This window comes from Cervus elaphus, chromosome 21, assembly GCF_910594005.1.
Source record: "Cervus elaphus chromosome 21, mCerEla1.1, whole genome shotgun sequence".
Classification (NCBI taxonomy): domain Eukaryota; kingdom Metazoa; phylum Chordata; class Mammalia; order Artiodactyla; family Cervidae; genus Cervus; species Cervus elaphus.
In genome coordinates, this window is record NC_057835.1 from 19,875,726 (window position 1) to 19,896,625 (window position 20,900).

A 20,900-nucleotide genomic window follows, 5' to 3' on the forward strand; every position below is an offset into this window, starting at 1 on the left:
AGAAGAGAAAAAAGGCTCGGAGAACACATGTGACTTTCTCAAGTTCTTGGGTTTCCCAATTCCAAGTTCAGGTTCAAATGATTCTGCCTCACTCTGAATGCTGTTAAAAATATTATCTGAACTAGGAGTTGGAGGAAAAGAGAAGTGGTGTGAACCTGTTTAAATCTGAAAGCCCTCTGACGAGAAGCAAGAGGATGACGGTATTGAATTGATCAGAAAGATCTGACTGCAAAAGTGTTTTAAACTCCCATATTTCTAAGTTTCTTTTCCTTAAACAAGATAATGCAGTGAATCAATAATAATAAGTTCTCTTTCCTCAGACCAGGTCCCAGAAGTAAATAAACTAACCAGAAGAGAGCCTTTGCTTCTGATGCTACAACCTTGGGGGAAATAGACCAATGAGCATCAAGCACTAATTTTGATGGACACGAGGGATGGGAGAAAAGACAGTCTGAGACTTTGCTATGGAAATTCTAGTCCTGGGCCCAGCAGTGCGGACATCAACTGAGCGTTTGTCAGAAATGCAGAATCTCAGACCCCAGCGCAGATCTACTGAATCTGAATCTGCAGTAATATTTATGCATGGTTTCTACTCCTGGAACATTTAAAGTAATCAGTCTGGAGTGTTGTCTGGGCGTTAGGACTTTCAACGCTCCCCACTTGATTCTAAGGGGATGAGCAGGGAGAAGAGGCAGAGACTTTGTAGTTGACCTACTGTTACCCTGTTGAGATAACAACTTCAGACAACCTGGGGCTCTGATTTTAATTGGAGACACTCAGTCCAGTCCAGTACTAGTCCATCAGAGCCACTAAAGTGCCTCTGCCACTAGCCACAGACGTTTTGCTCGTCCCTGGATTACAAAGACACATTGCCGTAAACCACGGGCAGAGATGAGGAGTAGACACATGAGCACTGGGACTTCCTTCCACTTCTGCCGTTGTCCGCTACAATCCGTCAATAGGGCCCGTCTCTTTTTTTTTTTTTTTTTCTTGTTGTAAATACTTTTTTTTTTTTTAATTTTTATTTTATTTATTTATTTATTTATTTTTATTAGTTGGAGGCTAATTACTTCACAACATTTCAGTGGGTTTTGTCATACATTGACATGAATCAGCCATGGAGTTACATGTATTCCCCATCCCGATCCCCCCTCCCCCCTCCCTCTCCACCCGATTCCTCTGAGTCTTCCCAGTGCACCAGGCCCGAGCACTTGTCTCATGCATCCCACCTGGGCTGGTGATCTGTTTCACCATAGATAATATACATGCTGTTCTTTTGAAATATCCCACCCTCACCTTCTCCCACAGAGTTCAAAAGTCTGTTCTGTACTTCTGTGTCTCTTTTTCTGTTTTGCATATAGGGTTATTGTTACCATCTTTCTAAATTCCATATATATGTGTTAGTATGCTGTAATGTTCTTTATCTTTCTGGCTTACTTCACTCTGTATAATGGGCTCCAGTTTCATCCATCTCATTAGAACTGATTCAAATGAATTCTTTTTAACGGCTGAGTAATATTCCATGGTGTATATGTACCACAGCTTCCTTATCCATTCATCTGCTGATGGGCATCTAGGTTGCTTCCATGTCCTGGCTATTATAAACAGTGCTGCGATGAACATTGGGGTGCACGTGTCTCTTTCAGATCTGGTTTCCTCAGTGTGTATGCCCAGAAGTGGGATTGCTGGGTCATATGGCAGTTCTATTTCCAATTTTTTAAGAAATCTCCACACTGTTTTCCATAGCGGCTGTACTAGTTTGCATTCCCACCAACAGTGTAAGAGGGTTCCCTTTTCTCCACACCCTCTCCAGCATTTATTGCTTGTAGACTTTTGGATAGCAGCCATCCTGACTGGCGTGTAATGGTACCTCATTGTGGTTTTGATTTGCATTTCTCTAATAATGAGGGATGTTGAGCATCTTTTCATGTGTTTGTTAGCCATCTATATGCCTTCTTTGGAGAAATGTCTGTTTAGTTCTTTGGCCCATTTTTTGATTGGGTCATTTATTTTTCTGGAATTGAGCTTCAGGAGTTGCTTGTATATTTTTGAGATTAATCCTTTGTCTGTTTCTTCATTTGCTATTATTTTCTCCCAATCTGAGGGCTGTCTTTTCACCTTACTTATAGTTTCCTTTGTAGTGCAAAAGCTTTTAAGTTTCATTAGGTCCCATTTGTTTGCGTCTCTTATTTTTAAAAGCTTCCTATTGAGGTCTGTTTGGTTGACCCATGGGGTGTATTAGGCAGAATTTAGAGAAGTCTCAGGCTCAGAGCTTATAAAACTACAAATCCTTCGAGAAGAGGTCAAAGGAAAGACTACTTTCTGTCAACCACACTCGATTGGGGATTAGTTTTCTCTTGTCTTCCTGGGGTCAGTTTGCTTATAAATTGAACAAGGAAACACTGGACCCTGGAGAGAGAGACAGATCTCACTAAATGAAGTTAGAGGGTAAATAAGACAAAAAAAAAAAAAAAAAAAAACAGAGGAAGTCAGGTTCCAACCTAAGTATTTGCTCCTGGAGACATTGGAGGATTGCCAACCTAAATGTTTATTCTGGAGCGACCACTGCTCTAAGGGCTTTGCAAAATAAACTGAATCCTCACAATAGCCCTATAATGTAGGAACTGCTACTATACCCACTTTACAGACATGATCACTGAGGCTCAGAGGAGTTCAGGTTGCTTAGCTAGTAAGGGCTGGAGCTGACCCTCCAGTCCAGGCCTCCTCCTGACTCCCAAGCCCACTCCCTCTCCCAGTCACACTTTCCACTAAGACGTAGCACACGAGGATCCTAAGATAGGATCACTTTAATTCTGGAAGAAAAGGAGACATCATTTGTCAAAGAGACCAAATGAGAAGAAGGGTTACATAAGGAATAATATGGAAGCTTCCCTGGTGGCTCAGAGATAAAGAATCTGCCTGCCAATGCAGGAGATGTGGGTTTGATCCCTTCAATCTCTGGGTCAGGAAGATCCTCTGGAATAGGAAATGGCAACTCACTCCAGATTTCTTTCCTGGGAAATCCCATCGGCAGCAGAGCCTGGCGGGCTACAGGGCATGGGGTCGCAAAGTCAGACACCACTAAGCGACTAAACAACAACAAAAATATGGAAGCACTCTTCTGCCCAAGCAGCATTTAAAAGAGAATGAACTGCCTCTTAATTACTTATTTTCTATTGAAGTATAGTTGATTTATAATATCATATTAGTTTCAGGTGTACAACATAGTGATTCAACGGTTTTACAGTTCATACTCCATCTAAAGTTGTTACAAAATAATAGGTGTATTTCCCTCTGCTGTAACTTCAACTTAGATCTTAGTTTTCTTACGGGTATAAGGAAATGTCCTTGTGGTCATCGATTTAGCCTAATTTCATTGTAACAGTGCTGTGAAGTCCTAAGTTCCTAAGAACAAACACTCCATTGCTTTTTGCCATTGGCAAGTAACTGCTGTTAATGTCAAGTAGACATTTGGTAGCAAAAATATTCAGGTACTTGTCTGTTGCATGCATTTTTAAAAAGTTTTTTAGATGAAAATCATTTTTAAAGTCTTATTGAATTTGTTACAACATTGCTTCTGTTTTATCCTTTGGTTTTTTGGCACTGAGGTATACGGTATCTTAGGTCCCTGACCAGGGATCAAACTCTCGCCCTCTGCATTGCAAGGCTGAGTCTTAACCACTGGATCACAAGGGAAGTCCCAGCATGCATCTTTTGTAAGATTATTCAATCAGCATTCACTGAGTTGATGCCTTTTTCACACCTTATCTTTTGTTTGTTATCTTTAATAAAAGGAATGAGCATAATGTTCAATTTCATTTCATTTTACTCTATTTTATTTGACCTAGTCATGTGGCTTGCAGGATCTTAGTTCCCTGACCAGTGATTGAATCCAGGCCCTTGGCAGTGAAAGCTAGGAGTCTTAAACACTGTAATACCAGGGAATTTAAAGTGTTCCATTTTAGAGATGAAAACATTGAAGTTCAATGAAGATCTGAATATTCTCAACTGTAAGGGTCCTTTACTGTGTAATAAACCCTGGAAATCAAACTTGGGGTATTCCAGCCCAGTCAGTCCAAGACCACTGAGGCAATCCTATTGTCCAACACAGTCAGTGTTAATTGGCCCATTGGGATGAGGCAGGTCACATACCACAGGGCCCATGGCGTTTCTTGCCAACAAAGAAAGGATAGAGATATTGTAGGATTGGAGGAAGTGTGGAGTGTAGGTAAAACTTACAGTTGACCCTTGAACAACATGGGTTTAAACTTTGAGGGTCCACTTAAATGTGAGTTTCTTAAATAAAAGCACACAGTTCTACAAGATCAGTGGTTGACCGAATCCATGAATGTGGAACTGTGAATACAGAGGAATGACTAAGGTTAGACCTATGTAGTCTTGACTGTGTGGGGTTGGCATCCTTAGCTCTGATGTGGTTCAAGGGTCCACTGTATATGAAACAGAACTCAAAGCAAACCAACTCTGTGGATGTAGGATCAACATCAGTTCTGGATGCAAAGTGGATGAGGACACCTTCACAACAAAGTGATATTAGGCGTGGACTGGTGTCTGGAAAACCCCATCAGATACTTTGTACCTGGGCTGGAAATGAAGTCTCTTTCTCAGGGTCATAGTGATTTAGATTCTCCAGGCAAAGGTGGAGCATGTCATTCTTGCTAATATAACTTCAAACAACCGAGTTTCTGATAGTCAGTGATTTTGTAGTTCAGGGTAAGAAAGTAGGCCATCACAGAGAAGGGGGATGTTATGACACTTTAAGGGTTATCTCAGCAGCAGTCTGTTCTGGGCAGAAATATTGTCACCTAGTCACTCAGCATGCATGTGTGTGTGCTAAGTTGCTTCAGGCGTGTCTGACTTTTTGTGACCCCATGGATTGAAGCCCGCCAGGCTCCTCTGTCCATGGGATTCTCCAGGCAAGTAGAGTGGGTTGCCATTTCCTCCTCCAGGGGATCTTCCTGACCCAGGGATCAAACCCATGTCTCTTCATCTCCTGCACTGGCAGGCAGGTTCTTTACCACTAGCGCCACTGGGAAGCGCAGTCACTCAGCAGTTGATTTCATCTGTGTCTGTTATCTTATTATTTGATCTGTATGATCTGCATCTAGAATTATTATCTGTCTTTTTTATCTTATTTGTGTCTCATCTGATGAACAGCAAGGCAGATTTTTTACTTTCTTATTCCGGGCTAATTTTTATTTTCTCAGAGTTTGTGAGTGTATTAGCTTCCTGTGGCTGCTGTAACAAGCACCACAGATTGGGTAACTTAAAACAATAGAATTTTTTTTCTCTCACAGTTCTAGAGGCTAGAAGTCCAGGATCAGAACTTTGGCAGGACTGGTTCCTTCTGAGGGTTCTGAGGGTGAACCTGTCCCCACCTCTCTCGTGGCTGCTGGCAATCCTTAGCCTTCCTTGGCTTATAGTTGTAATTACTGCAGTCTCTGCCCCCATCTTCACATGACCTCCTCCCTGGGTATCTGTCTTCATGGGGCTGTTTTCTGTGAAGGACACCAGTCATATTACATTAAAGGCCCAACCTATTCCGGTGTGATTTCATCTCAGCTCATTCTGAGGTATTGGAGGTTTCGGATGCCAATGTATCTTTTCTTTTTTTTTTTTTGGAAGACACAGTTCAACTCATAACAAAGAACATAACAAACTTGTTCCTGAGTCATGGCCTATTGAGAATTCGTGCCTCATCATGACTTGAGTGTGGCACGCAGATTAGCAGTTTCAGCATCTTCTGGAGCTTGCTGGAAACTTAGAATCTGGGACACCACTCCAGACAGAAGCCCCAGAATCTATGTTTCAACACTATCTCCAGGTGATCAGTCTGCACATTAAAGTCTGAGAAGCAATGCAGTCAGAGGTGGCGCCTAAGCCATCCCACAGACATGCACGGTCATGTCAACACGGCCGGATCTGAATCTGTTTGTTGTTAGGAATTAAGATCCTCAACAGCGGCTCTCTTCCAAAGAAACTGCTCCAAACCAGCAACCCGAAGGGTGGCAAGGAACCGAAGATGGGGAATGGAATGGGGGGAAGGCTTTCTGGGGTCTTAGAGCAGGCTCATGGAGAAAGAAGGGGAGGGAGCAGCATGGGGGCTGCTTCCAAACCACGTGCTGGGCTGGGCTGTGCTAAGTCGCTTAGTCATGTCCAACTCTTTGTTACCCCATGGACTCCTGCCAGGCTCCTCTGTCCATGGGATTCTCCAGGCCAGAATACTGGAGTGGGTTGCCGTTCACTTCTTCAGGGGATCTTCCCGACCCAGGGATCGAACACACCATGCATTGGTAGGCGTGTTCTTTACCACTAGTGCCACTTGGAAGCCCCCAAACCACATGACCACCCCTAAACTTTACTCTAACTTTCTGTTCACACGTGTAAAGTGGAGTGGATACCTCTTATCTAATGACTGGTGTGAGAATTAAGAGCAAAAACACACCTAGAGGGTCCAATACAGCATCTGCAGGGAAAAATGCAAAATGAAGAGTGACTGTGTCCACCTTTGGAGAAGAGGAAGCTTGAGAGGTGGGGCGAAGCTTGTTCAGTCATTTCTTCATTCATTCAGCATTTGGATCCTATGGTGCTAGCCTAGGCGCTGGGAATACAAATAGGAGTATGTCCTCCAGTGCTTCCAGGTCAAAGGGGGAACAAGATGAGGTAGCTGCTGAGGCACCAACAACGCAGGCTGGATCAGGAACTTCTCCCGGTGTGGCCCATGGGCACCAGGAGGGGCTGCACCCCCAGCTTGCAGCAGGCAGGCTGCTCCAAACCCCACCCCCTGACTTACTGTGCTGTGTTGTTTCACGCTTCCCTGCCTAATTCTTTCTCACCAGTTGGGTTCTGAAAATCACTGGTCATGAGCCTTTAGCTGCCAGATCTTAGAGTCTAACTGATGAACAACAACAGCAAAGAGAAGGCAGCTTTCTTAGAATGGAATAGGACTTAACCATTCACCAGATGTTACCATAAGCACAATGCATGGATTATTGTATTCAAAATTTGAGGGGCATACCAACTTCTGGCGTCAATAAATCTAGGTCTGAACTCTGGGTAACTTGGATAAGTTACTTAACCTCTCTGAGTCTGAGTTTCCTCCTCATTTTTAAGTGGGATAAAAATGGTACTGCCTGTAGTGCCTAGAACATGCGATAACAGTATTTCATTGAATTGGACTGAACATTGTGAGTGTCAGTGGCAAGGAGACTCCCAGCCACTTTCTCTTTGGGAGACATTGGTGATAGCCCCCAGTTCTCAGCTGCCAGCTAGGTATTCAGAAGCCCTCATGATGCTTTAGTGTAGGTTTTACTAGATTACAGGAAAGAAAGTAGAAATTAGACTTTTTATTTGAGTAACAACCAAATTGACATTTCTCAGAATTATGTCTAAGCTATTATGAAGAACCCAAATGATCTGAGCTAATGAAGAGACATGAATATCACCTGGGAATGACTTTGGGCCTAAGCTTAAGACTCATTCTAAATTGGGACCCTTGGAGTAATCCAACTGCCGGACAAAATTTGTCTCATTTTCTCTCTCTCTGCATGTACCTTTCAGTGGAAGGGCTAAGAAAGTCTGGAAGGGGAGGAAGGAGAAGGCTAAAGTTGAGATAAACACAACTGAAAGACTTTCCATCATCCTGCTCTAGTTTTGTCCTGAAATGTCTCACTTTCTGATAATTACAGTTTCTCTGCTTTCCCTCCACACTGCAATCTAAGCTCCATGAGAGCAGTGACTGGCTCATGGCTATCTCCAGTACCAACCACAATGTCTGGCATATGAAAGCCCAAGCTCAGGCACTTCCCCAGTGGTCTAGTGGTTAATACTCTATGCTTCCACTGCAGAGGGCATGGGTTTGATCCCTGGTTGGGGAATCAAGATCCCACATGCCAAAACAGCACAACCAAAGGAAAAAGAAAAAAGCCCAAGCTCAATAAATATATGTTGAATGGATGAAGGAATGAATGATGAATGAATGAGTGATATAGTAATGTATTTTTTTTTAACCCCTGACTATAATTCAATGGTACTGTGGGCTTTAAAATAAAATTCAAGTTTGTAGATTCTCTATCCTGGAAATTGTGCTACAGAAGGTCTATGTGTGAGGTCCCAGAAAGGGCACGTCTTAAAAATCTACCCATATCTCTGGAAAGACCCAAGAGAAATTGATGACATCATTTGCTTTCAGGAAGGAGAATTGGCTGGTCCAGGGCCACAGAGGGAGATTTTTTTTTCCCTTTTTACTTGTGCGTCATATATTTCCTACTCATAAAAGAAAGTAAGATTTAAATTAAAGATTAAAGAACTGCCTAGGTGATTCTGATGTGCAGCCAGGGTTGAAAATAACCAACTGAAGACAAGTTGTTATGCTTACCCAGGAGCTGGTATTGGGCAGACGGTTGAAATATGGGTCTTCCATGCTGCATGAGTAATGGGCTGTCACTGAAGCAGGCCAGGAGGAGAATTTACTCTACTGACATATGAGGTCAGTTAATCAACTGGGGAGAAGAAGTGAGGGCTGTTGTCTGTCATGCCAGGTGCTCAGAAGCCTTGCAAGCCTGTGTTTGAGCAAAATAGGAAAGAAGTTTCCTGTGCTGTGTGATAGCTAAGCATTCAACAAGAAGCCACCATGTCCATCCTTATCTGCTCATCAAAAACTCACCAAAACATCAGATACATTTTCTTTTTTGGCTTATCAGATTGGTAGCGATTAAAAGACTAATTTCTAGCATTAGAAGGCTAGAGAAACAGAGACTTATACGCTCCTTGTGGGAGAAGACAGTGCTATTGGCTTCTTGAAAAGTGATTTTGCCATTAAACACAAAACCTTAAAGGCTTTTCATGGTGTTTTGACTTAGTAATTCTGAATGGTCCATCCTATGGAAGTCTTCAGGTGAGTGAAAAAATTTGTATACATAAAGTTGTTTATAGGGACTTCCCAGGTGGTGCTAGTGGTAAAGAACTTGCCTGCCAATGAGATGTAAGAGACGTGGGTTCACTTCCTGGGTCGGGAAGATTCCCTGGAGGAGGAAATGGCACCCCACTCCAGTATTCTTGCCTGGAAAATTCTATGGACAGAAGACCTTCGCGGGCTACAGTCTATGGGGCCACAAAGAGTTGGACAGGACTGAGCACAAAGTTATTTATCATAGTATTTATAATAGTGATTATGTTGGTTAAAAATTATAAATGATAGAAAAATCTACCAATGTAAGATAATTTTAACTATGTTGTGGGGACATCCCTCATGGTCCAGTGGTTGGGGCTCCACATGGGTTCAATCCCTGGTTCAGGAACTAGAATCCTGCATGTCATGCAGCGTGGCCAAAAAAGAAAAAATAGTTTAAAAGTAAAAGAGGAAATTGTAAAACACTCAGTAATTATCCTGGGATAACAGCTATAAACTGGGACGGTCACAGACATGCCAGGACCTGGTCTCCCAATTAAAACCAGAAGCTGTGAGACTGAGCAGATCACTCAACCTTTTGGAGCCCCACTGAATCATTTACAAGATGTGACTAATAGTATCAACCTCTTAGGAGTGTAATGAGGATAAAAGAGATACCATATGTAATGTTCTTACCCAGCACAAGGCTGTTAATTTCTCCCAGACCCAACACTAGCACATTAGACTAAAATGATTACACAAAGGCAACTTTCCTCCCATGTCATCATTTCTGGTCTGTATGGATATAAACAACCATGAGATAATTGCATTTAAACTTTGAAAAAGTGTATATTAACTTAATTGCCTTCAGAAATGACCTATGTTACTGGCAGACCAAGGGGGGCATGTTACATAGCCGTTTTGTTCTTTCAATTTAATTAATTTTTATTTTCCAAATAGTTTCTCTGCATTAACTCTTGATTATAGTCTGGAGAAGACTCTTGAGAGTCCCTTGGACTGCAAGGAGATCAAATCAGTCAATCCTAAAGGAAATCAACCTTGAATATTCATTAGAAGGACTGATACTGAAGCTGAACCTCTAATACTTTGGCCGCCTGATGCAAAGGGCTGATTCATTGGGAAAGATCCTGATGCTGGGAAAGATTGAAGGCAAAAGGAGAAGGGGGCGTGAGACAATGAGATGGTTAGATGGACATGAGTTTGAGCAAACTTCAGGAGATAGTGAAGAACAGAGGAGAGTGGCATGTTACAGTCCATGAGGTCATGAAGAGTCACAACTTAGCAACTGAACAACAACAGTTTTGGAGGCTCTGTTTTTAGGTGTTTGTAATTTTCATTTTGTGGGACTTTGTAGCTTTAAAAAAAAAATGACTAAGTAATCAACAGAACCCTGCATCAGCTCAGGAACTTCCAAATCCATGTGACCACCCTGGATGAGCAAAGGGGCAGGTTGTGAAGTAGGTCAGTGTATCTCACTTCTCTCTTCCCCTATGAAAGGGTGTTGGAATCCTTTACGTCTGGAGTCAAATCAGTCACCACTTTGTATCGGCTACAAAACCTCTCTGATGCTTAGATTCTTAACCTGAGAAATAGAAAGCATAATACTGCTCATTTCACAGGATGATAATGAAAGCCAAATGAGACTATGCATTCGTTCCTTCTTAAGACTGGTCTCAGAATGGTGATGCTTCCAAAACAATAATGCCAGGACATCTTTCCAATCACTTTTCAAATACCACCCTCCCCAAAGTCCCACCCATGATGGTACCTCTCTCTCTTTTTAAAATGTTTATTGGGGTTGTCGTTTCTTTCCAATGCTGTGTTAGTTTCTGCGGTACAGCAAGGAGAATCAGCTCTGCACATACATGTATCCCCTCTTTCTGTGTGTCTCCTTCCTGTTCAGGTCACCACGGAGCGCTGAGTAGAGTTCCCTGAGCTGTACAGCAGGTTCTCATTCGTTATCTATTTTATGCGTAGTAGTGTCCACATGTCCATCCCAATCTCCCAATTCATCCCACCCGCCTCCTTCCTGCCTTTGTGTCCAATCACTTGTTCTCTCTCTCTGTGCCTCTATTTCTGCTTTGGAAATAGGTTCGTCTGTATCATTTTTCAGGGCTTCCCTTGTGATTCAGCTGGTAAAGAATCCACCTGCAATGTGGGAGACCTGGGTTTGATCCCTGGGTTGGGAAGATCCCCTGGAAAAGGGAAACGTTACCCACTCCAGTATTCTGGCCTGGAGAATTCCCTGGACTGTATAGTCCATGAGGTCACAAAGAGTTAGACACGACTGAGCAATTTACACTTTCACTTTCAGGTACCGTTTTTCTAGATTCCCACTAGAAAAAGGCTTTATCCCATTCCTGGGAATATACCTGGAGAAAACCATAATTCCAAACTGTACTTCTCTCTTCCTGCCCCCCGCTCTGCCATACTGCCTGCTTGTAATCCCCTTTTCCCACTTCCATGTCTTTCTTCTCTGCATAACTCTGAGACATCCCTTTTGCTTATTCACTAATCTTATTCCCACAAAAAGAAATCAGAAGCTAACGAACTGAAAGAACCCTCCTTAGAAAGTAGGGAGATAAGAAATGCTGTGAAAACCTATCATAGGTACATTTTTGTTGCTGTGACTGCTGTGGTTTATAATGCATCTGGGTACAAATTAATTGCTTGGCACATGTATATTCTCTTTTTCTTCCAGATTCTCTTTTAATCTCTTCCTCTCCTTCTTTCCCCTAGTAAGATCTAGTGCCCTCAATTTTCCTCTCTGTCACCCCACCCAGAGTCTAAAGTTCTTTTTATGGATGTTTGATATTCAGTTTCTTCTCTGGAGAAAGGAAGAGTGTCAATAAGGTGCAAGTTTATAGCTAATACCTGACTGTGGGTCAAGGAAAAGTGCTCTGAGTTTGGGAATCAGAAATTCTGGGTTCCAGTTAACCATGGTCAGGTTTTCTGTTGCAAATAACAAAACAAACTGTTGCTATTTCAACCAAGAAAATAATCTATTTAAAGGTAGTAGGTAGGTATCACAGTCTGGGAGGGTAGGGAAGACTCCCTGGAGAAGGGAATGGCAACCCACTCCAGTATTCTTGCCTGGAGAATCCCATGGACAGAGGAGCCTGGCAGGCTACAGTCCACAGGGTCACAAAAGTCAGACACAACTACATGACTAACACACACACATACACAATCTGGGAAGACTCAGAGATCTCTGAAGCTACATAATCAGTTTCAGCATCACAGGAACTGCTGTGGTGAAAGGCCCGCGAGGATCTGCACCCTCTCTGAACCCCAGCTGGGCTCAGGACTAGCCCCCAGCTCTCTACCTTGCATCACCCTTGACAGCAGATATCTCTATCAGCACATCTGCTTCCTCAGCAGGTGGACTCCTCCCTGGAATGTTCACGTTGGAACCCAGGCTTCATGCGCATCTAAGGGGTGGGACCCAAGTCACATGTGGAAAATCAGCTGCAAAGGAATGTGAATGTGAGATTTTTCGGAATGGCAGGGCTCATGATGTGACTAATTGCTAACAGGGAGACAAGGGGTTCAGAGAGTCGGGAAGACACAGTGACAAGTGCCTACAACCATCTCTCCTCCCTGACCTTCATTGGTGATGCTACACGAGACAGATTCCTCTGAATTTCAGTTACATATCTGAAATATCTGTCAAATGATCAAAACCTGGTAAAGATGGAGGTGGTAGGATGAATAACCCATTTCCCCTAATTCTGGGTTCTAACCATGAACGTGTAGTCCAAGGAGCTGGGTAGGACCCAGTGCCAATTCTGGAAATAACAGGTAGCTAGTTCCCGGGTGGTGCTAGTAGTAAAAGACCCGCCTGCGGATGCAGGAGACGTAAGAGAACCGGGTTTGGTCCCTGGGTCCGGAAGTTCCTCTGGAGAAGGAAATGGCAACTCACTCCAGTATTCTTGTCTGGAAAATCCCATGGACAAAGGAGCCTGGTAGGCTTGGTCCATGGGGTCACAAAGAGTCGGACAGGGCTGAAGTGACTTAGCAGTGATGGATAGCTTCGTTGGTGGCTCAGATGGTAAAGAATATGCCTGCAATGTGGGAGACCCAGGTTTGATCCCTGGGTCAGGAAGATCCTCTAGAGAATGGCGTGGCTACCTGCTCCAGGATTCTTGCCTGGGAAATCCCACAGACAGAGAAGCCTGGCAGGCTACGGTCCACGGGGTCTCAAAGAGTCAGACACGACTGAGTGACTAACACACCCACACAGTGATGGATAACCCTCAGTGCAAAGCCCTCGGTGCAAAGTGTAATGCCTCGTTTGGAGAATGTGACAGGACTGCATGTCTCTCCTGCAGAAATGGATCCGCCAGGTCCCAGGGATGAACAATTTCAAGACGGTTTGGTCACAGATGGAACGGGCAGACTTTGGCTGGTCTTGCTCAGGCAGGAATCAGGAAATGTGAGCTCCCGGTGCACCTGGGCACCAGATCTGAAGAGCAGGTTGTAACGCCCTTGGGACCTTCAGGCGTCCACTGTGCCAGCTCCGAGGCAGTGACGCAGAGAGGAGGAGCTAGAGGTTGCCTCATTACAGGAACATGCCTTCCTGCGCTGGGCACTGGGAGGATATGAGCGGTGAAGGAGAAACAAGGTTTGAAACAGAGCCAGAAGCTACCAGAAGCATGCAATTATTTCAGTCGTCAAACTACAAAATTGTACATGGCGTGTTCAGTTTCCATTCATGCTGGGTCAAGATGGAAGTACTCTCCCGTCAGGAATAAATTATACAGTGCAATGCTTGCAATTATAAATGCATCTTTCCCCTTTGTTGATGAGAACTGAAAAAAATTTATGAGAAGTTTTGTGTTTGTAGGACCCACATCTGTAGCAGTACTTCAAGGAGTGAGTGCAGTCTTTGCATGACATTTCATGTTTTATATACTTCAAGGTATCAGATTGCCCCTTCACATGTCTGATACCACCTGTTCTGATGAAATCTAATGACTCCAGGTGAAACAGCCTGAAAAAGCCCCTGTATTTTTTATTCAATATTTTAAACTTTTTAGTTTTGTGTTGGGATACAGCCGATTAACAATGTTGTGACAGTTTCAGGTGGACAGCAAGGGGATTCCAGAGTTCCCTTCTATACAGAAAGTCTTTGCTGATTATCCATTTTAAATATAGCAGTGTGTATAGGCAACCAGAAGTTTGTTCTTAAGTCTGTGAGTCTCTTTCTGTTCTGTAAGTTCACTTGTATCATTTCCTTTTATATTCCACCATATGAGGGATGTCATAGGATATTTCACCTTCTCAGTCTGACTTCACTCAGTATGAAACTCTCTAGGTCCATCCCTGTTGCTGCAAATGGCATTATTTCATTCTTTTTAATGGCTGAGTAATATTGCTTTGTACATATACATCTTTATCCAGTCCTCTGTTGATAGACATATAGGTTGTGAAGAAGCCCACATATTTTCAAGGTATTGAGTACTAGTTATTTTGGGATGCCCACCTCTTATTCCAAAGTCTAGACAAAGCAACTTAATTCAATATATTCATTATAGTAATCCATGCTGAATGGATTCCAATTCAGCAAATTGAAATGGAGTAATTAGCAATTTATATGAGGTGGCCACTAGCTCAGATTGGAGAATGGGGCAGCTGGAGAGTCCCAGCCTTCAAGGACTTGTGGGTTAAAAGTCTTTGGAAACAAATACAGCTTATTATTGTTAATTTTTGAGCAGCAGGATCAGTAGAGAGATCTAAGAAGGAGCTGAGAACTGCTGGGAGGAAAGCCTCTGTCTTAGTCCCTATCATCTTACACTCACCCTACGTGACTGTCCCTGCTGGAACATAAGCTAATTATAGCCTGATAGAGAGTGACAGTGGGATGGAACAGGAGACCAGGGTTAGAACAGGCCCGGGCTCCCTGTATGTGTGTGTGTGTGTGTGTGTATGCACACACTTGTTTCGTGTATGCTTCCCTGGTGGCTCAGATGATAAAGAATCTGCCTGCAATGCAGGAGACCTGGGTTCAATGCCTGGGTCAGGAAATCCTCCGGAGAAGGGAATGGCAACCCACTCCAGTATTCTTTCCTGAAGAATTCCATGGACAGAGGAGCCTGGCGGGCCACGGTCCATGGGATTGCAAAGAGTCAGACATGACTGAATGACGAACAGGCACACACATAAGGCCAGGAGTTACAGAACGAAATTAAATCTTGCTTTCAATCCTTTCACTGTGATGACAACTACTCATTTCTAATGGATAGCAGCTGCTTCTTGAGGAAACAGGCCCAAGAGTTCCAGAGAAATTAAATGACCTCTTGAATGGCAGCGGACACCTGGTGTCACATAAGATGGGAGCTGTCCTTGCACTGTTCTGTCCCATGCCTCTCAGTCTGGGCTGGTACCCCAGGTCCTGCCCACCGGCTGTCGCCCTTCCATGGCAAGCTACAGCCTGCCATGTGGCTATTCTACCTGGGGGACCCTTTCAAGCTACCCATCTCAGTTTTCCATCTCTCCTCTTACTGCCTAGAAATTCGGTAGTAATTGATTAACTATATTTGTTTTCCAAGTGATGAGTCTCACAAATAACTAAGTAAGGTAATCTTTGAAAAGAGACATACCATTTTTAGCTTACTGGATTGTCAGCTAAAACAAATACTCAGTGATGTTGAAGGTACAGAGGCTGATGATAGCTGCATAATTTGCTATAATTTTTCTGGTCCTTGGAGAGCAACTGGCTACCTGTTTTAGAAGCCTTCACATGTGTGTATCTTTTAGGTTGGCTGTGCTGTGTCCAGAAATTTAGGCCAAGAAAATAATCAAGAATATGACAAATATTTAGCTACTTAGATGTTCAGTTCAGTTCAGTCGCTCAGTCATGTCCAAGTTTTTGCGACCCCATGAACCACAGCACACCAGGCCTCCCTGTCCATCACCAACTCCGTGAGTCCACCCAAACCCATGTCCATTGTGTCGATGATGCCATCCAACCATCTCATCCTCTGTCGTCCCTTTCTCCTCCTGCCCTCAATCTTTCCCAGCATCAGGGTCTTTTCAAATGAGTCAGCTCTCCACATCAAGTAGCCAAAGTCTACTTTGGAGTCTCAGCTTCAACATCAGTCCTTCCAATGAACACCCAGGACTGATATCCTTTAGGATGGACTGGTTGGATCTCCTTGCAGTCCAAGGGACTCTCAAGAGTCTTCTCCAAACACCACAGTTCAAAAGCATCAATTCTTTTGCACTCAGCTTTCTTTATAGTCCAGCTCTCACATCCAAACATGACTACTGGAAAAACCATAGCTTTGATTAGATGGACTTTTGTTGACAAAGTAATGTCTCTGCTTTTTAATATGCTATCTAGGTTGGTCATAACTTTCCTTCCAAGGAGCAAGTGTCTTTTAATTTCATGGCTGCAATCACCATCCACAGTGATTTTGGAGCCCAGAAAAATAAAGTCTGACACTGCTTCCACTGTTTCTCCATCTATTTGCCATGAAGTGATGGGACCAGATGCCATGATCTTAGTTTTCTGAATGTTGAGCTTTAAGCCAACTTTTTCAGTCTCCTCTTTCACTTTCATCAAGAGACTCTTTAGTTTTTCTTCACTTTCTGCCATAAGGATGGTGTCATCTGCATATCTGAGGTTATTGATATTTCTCCCGGCAATCTTGATTCCAGCTTCTGCTTCCTCCAGCCCAGCGTTTCTCATGATGTACTCTATATACAAGTTAAATAAGCAGGGTGACAATATACAGCCTTGACATACTCCTTTTCCTATTTGAAACCAGTCTGTTTTACCATGTCCAGTTCTAACTGTTGCTTCCTGACCTGCATACAGATTTCTCAAGAGGAAGGTCAGGTGGTCTGGTATTCCCATCTCTTTCAGAATTTTCCACAGTTTATTGTGATCTACACAGTCAATTGTATGGCTTTGGCATACTCAATAAAGCAGAAATAGCTATTTTAGAAGACTTCACCTGTGTGTATCTTTTAGGTTAGCTGTGCTGTGTTCAGAAATTTAGGCCAAGAAAATAATCAAGAATATGACAAATATTTAGCTACTCAGATGTTCACTCCAGTGTTATTCCTAGTAGAAGAAATTTGCTGGGGAGAAAAAACCTTGTCTGTCCAAACTACAGACAATTGATTTAATCAATAATAGCAATGTAAATCAATGCAGTGGAATAATATGCAGCCATTAAAATGATAATATGAGGTAGATTTACTTGTATGAAGAGATGATCCATTGAAAGAAGGTTATAAAACAATAGAGCAGAGGCTCTGCTTCTGGGAAGATGGAATAGACACAGTTTTCTTATTTCTTTCACTAAGTACAATTAAAACCCCTGAATGTGACGTATGGGCTTCCCTAATGGCTCAGCGGTAAAGAATCTGACTGAAACGCAGGAGAGCTGGGTTTGATCCCTCAGTGGAGAAGATCCCCTGGAGGAGGAGATGGCAACCCACTCCAGTATTCTTGCCTGGAGAATCCCATGGACAGAGGAGCTTGACAGGCTGTATGTAGTCCATAGGGTCACACAGAGTCAGACGTGACTGAAGGAACTGAACTCACATGTGATGTATAAACCAAGTGGATGAAGACTCTGAAAAGTAGAAGAAGGCAAACTGGCAGAGACCTCAGGATCCAGCAGTGAGTCTCCTGGGTTTTATTTTGCTTCATATATCCTGGACTTGAGCTAATGAAATCAGCAACCTGGGAACATCATTGGGCACAAACATCAAAAGACCTAAGAAAGACTCATATTCTCTAGCCACCAAAGCAGAGGCTGCCTAGCAAGACAGAAAACTTTTAAACAATAACGCCTCTACTCCAGCTAAACAGCATGGAGAAAACTGCTCACCCACCCCATTAGCAAGGCTTAGTGGGAGCTGTGACTTCCCCACTCACCCAGCTGTATTGAGGTACCCCAATACCCCCCAGGATACCCAAACTCAGAAGCATCAAGGTTTGCCTGAGTCTCACAGCCGTTACAATCCTGTGCTGCTAAAACCACCCTTCTCTGTGTCCTATAGTAAAACCTATACTGTTTTACTGGCTGGTTTAGCTCAGGGAGAAAAGTGTGAACTCTTCAGAGCTGGTAGCAGGTAGGACTGAGGGATGCATGCATGCTCAGTCATCTGACTCTTTGCGACCTCAAGGAATGTAGGTCACCAGGCTCCTATGTCCATGGGATTTCCCAGGTAAGAGTACTGGATTGGGTTGTCATTTCCTTCTCCAGAGGATCTTCCCAACCCAGGGGTCGAAACCTGATCTCCTGCATTGTAGACCAATTCTTTACTGCTGAACCACAGACCCTTATTTCACCTGGGGGGATGGCTTTTATTAGATTCCAGGCTCCTGTGCCTTCCTGTTTAACTCAAGGTGGTGGTGGGGGGAGGGGAAGAAACACTAAGAAACAGCCCAAGGATAATGCAATCACAGGATTCCACTATAACACGGTAGTACAGCTGAAAGAGATACATAGGTGATTGAAGTTGAACCCACAAAGGAAGGTGGACTTCCAGAACCAAATAACCTAAGGGGATTACCCAAGTCCTCAGTGGGTGTGCAGTAGGGTCTTGCTCAGATGTTGCTGTTCAGTCGCTCAGTTGTGTCCAGCTCCTTGTGACTCAGTAGACTATAGCCCACCAGGTTCCTCTGTCCATGGGACTTCCCAGGCAAGAATACTTGCTCAGATGAGAAGAAGGTATTTGCGCCTCTGTTCCCTCTGGCTTCGGAAACTATCTTCAGATTCAGAAGAGGTGCTGTTTCTGTGGGAATCAAACACATTATGGGGGGCTGAGAGCTGTTGCAATTCTGTGAGGTTGCTGGGAGAAAAACAAAACATTCAGCTTTCTCAGCAGGGGAACCTCAACACCCACAGCGTCACAAAGGAGCAAGATGCAAACATACCAGATTGAAACACATATATGCGCAAGCCCAGGGTCTGGAAAATTAGTAGTCTTGGGTTTCCTGGAAGGTTCAAGCAATTTGATTGAGTTGGTTGGCTGGAAAATAGTCCAACTCTTTCTTGGCCAAGCTCAGAGGTGGTAGAACCAGAATTAGCATGCTTCCTATACTTTCCAAAGAGCTGATGGAAGCAGATTTTCAGTGGGACTTCTGAACTATTGTTTAAATTTGTATTTTAGCCTTTCATGTGGACCTTCAGAATAAATATGTTCACTCTTGAGAAAATGACACTTTTTAAAAGGAACCTCAAACCCACATGGAGGCTTTTGTTTTAATTCTGCTTCTGAAACATCACCAGCAACCACTGGATATGCCTTTAGGATGTTTTTGAATAGTTTTTAACTCTAAATCATGTGGTTTTACTGGTGGCGTGTCTTAAAATGTAGGACGATTTAACAAGAAATTGACTTTGGGAAATCTAAATGTGTTGACTAGAGAGCAGTTTTTAGAAAAGGATTCTGATGCATTTAAATAGCATCTGTGGGGATTTTCCCACAAAGTCCCCTCTCATCTGCCAGCTGGAAGAAGCAATTGATTAGTAAGGATTATACCATGTCAACAATTTATTGAGCACCTACCATAAGTCAACCACTTGAGATATATTCTTTCCAATCTTTATGTGACAAGCAGACTCTTTTGACGTAGTTTTCACAAACATATCAGGATGCTGGTTATGAGGATAGCCAATGTGTGCAAGACCTACTGTGTCTACCTACACCCTCACCTGGTTTGAAATCATGATGAATGACTGAGAGATTGCTAAGCAGAGCGGAGGCGCCACCTTCTAGCCTCAAGCCCAGTGAAACGTGGGATGTGCTCTCTGACATCCTACCCACCTGCACGGTCAGACTGTGCAGAATCACTTGCTTCATGAACTGTCCTCTTCTCTCACCCTGGTCCCAGCTCCGCTCTCTGTTCCTGGCCTGGGTGATCTGAAGGAGCAGGAGCAGATGTATGGGAAAGAGCGGAAAGTCAGCTTCCCCTATCCCACTGTTCCCTGAAGCCATAGAGTTACTTGCAATATTATATTAAAGGACACAGCATAGTGATTCGGTATTTTTATAGATTATAGGGCTTCCCTGGTGGCTCAGACGGTAAAGAGTCTGCCAGCAGTGTGGGAAACCAGGGTTCGATCCTTGGGTTGGGAAGATCCCCTGGAGAAGGAAATGGCATGCCACTCTAGTATTCTTGCCTGGAAAATCCCATAGATGGAGGATTCTGGCAAGCTACAGTCCATAGGGTCACACAGAGTCAGACACGACTGAGCGAACTCACTACTACTTACAAAGTCATTCTAAAATACTGGCTATATTCCCTGTGCTGTACATTACACCCTTGTATCTTATTAATATTTTTTAAAATTTTATTTATTCGGTTATTTGTTTATTTTTGTCTGTGCTGGCTCTTCATTGCTGCATGGGCTTTTCTCTAATTGCAGAGAACGGGGGCTACTCTCTTGTGGTGCTTGGGTTTTGCAAGTTGTGGAGCAGAGGCTCTGAAGCACAGGCTTAATAGTTGTGGCTTAGCTGCTCCGCGGCTTATGGGATATTCCTGGATCAGGGATTAATCTGATGTGTCTCCTGCACCGGCAGGCAGATTCTCTACCACTGAGTCACCAGGGAAGCCCCTTGTATCCTATTTTAGACCTAGTAGTTTGTACCCCTTAATCCTCTTCCTGCATCTTGCCCCTCCCTCCACCCTTCTTCCCTCTGGTGACCACTAGTTTGTTCTGTCTGACAGTCTGTTTCTGTTTTATTATGTTCATTTATTTGTTTTTTAGATTCCACATCTAAGTGAAAACATGCAACATCTGTCTTTCTCTGGCTTATTTTACTTAGCATGACACCTTCCGGTTCATCCATGTTGTTGCAAATTTCATTCTTTTTTATGTCTGAGTGGTAATATTCCATTGTATATATGTCATATCTTCTTCAAGCTAAGTCACACATTCAGAGTTTAGGGTCATTACAAAGGGCTGGACTTTGTACTTGCTGAATTGGGGCTCTAAATGCAGCC